The sequence below is a fragment of the Olea europaea genome, unplaced genomic scaffold (assembly GCF_002742605.1).
Source record: "Olea europaea var. sylvestris unplaced genomic scaffold, O_europaea_v1 scaffold1326, whole genome shotgun sequence".
Classification (NCBI taxonomy): domain Eukaryota; kingdom Viridiplantae; phylum Streptophyta; class Magnoliopsida; order Lamiales; family Oleaceae; genus Olea; species Olea europaea.
In genome coordinates this window covers 10,892-11,849 of record NW_019230739.1, presented here as the reverse complement: position 1 = coordinate 11,849, position 958 = coordinate 10,892, and positions in this window count along the sequence as shown.

The window sequence follows — 958 nt, the reverse complement described above, 5'->3', positions numbered from 1 at the left end:
TATCCATCATCTTCTACTCTAAAATAATGTGCCGTTCAAAAAAATAAAAAATAAAAAAAATTGCAAGTCTAGGCTCTTCCTTACTGTTACTATTTTCCCCAAAGCTAAACCCCTTTTTACATAGGAGGCTCATTTCTAAAGTACCTCCCACACCCCAAATACATATTACATCAACTAACTTGATTGACGGAGTGCGCATGGCTAACTCTACCACCATCGGAGGAAGTTACGTGTAGCTAACGATTATCTTAGCACACAAGGATCGACATACGTGGACGCGAGAGGTCTTGGGATCTGTTAGCCATCTTGGAGGTACAAAATATAAGGTCAACAGATTGGCAAGTAACAGCTGAACCTAAACCCTCACTTTACTTCATCTACCCAAGAGGTAGTTTTGGTTGAGCTTCTATGGAAAGTTGAACCTTTATGGAGAATAGAACCATCATGGACCGAAAAAGCTACAAGGGACTCAACATGAGATCTTTTATGTAATCTTCAATAAGTGATTGATGTGACATATTTCCACTGCCACCGTCCTAACCAAACATGTCAAGTCTAAGCTTGTGTCAGACTTTTAGAAAAATAATTATATTAGCATTAAATACCTGTGATTGATTGATACCTTTGACTAGAGGCCTCAATCGCGTGGATGAATGTAGATGAGGCCACATATACTTTCATCCTACCAGTACCCATCCTCTTCTACTATAAAAGTTTTCACCATGTATCATATCAAAAACAATGCAAGTTTAGACTCTCAAGCACTTTGCTTTCCTTACTATTACTATTTTTCCCAAAATCGAACGCCCTTTTACATAGAGGCTCGTGTCTAAAGCACCTTTCATACCTAAATACATATAATCTCAACCGACTTAACCATCGAAGTGCAAGCGACCACTCCACCATCACCGAAGGAAGCCATGTGTGGCTAATAGTTTGTCTTAGTGTGGAGAAATTC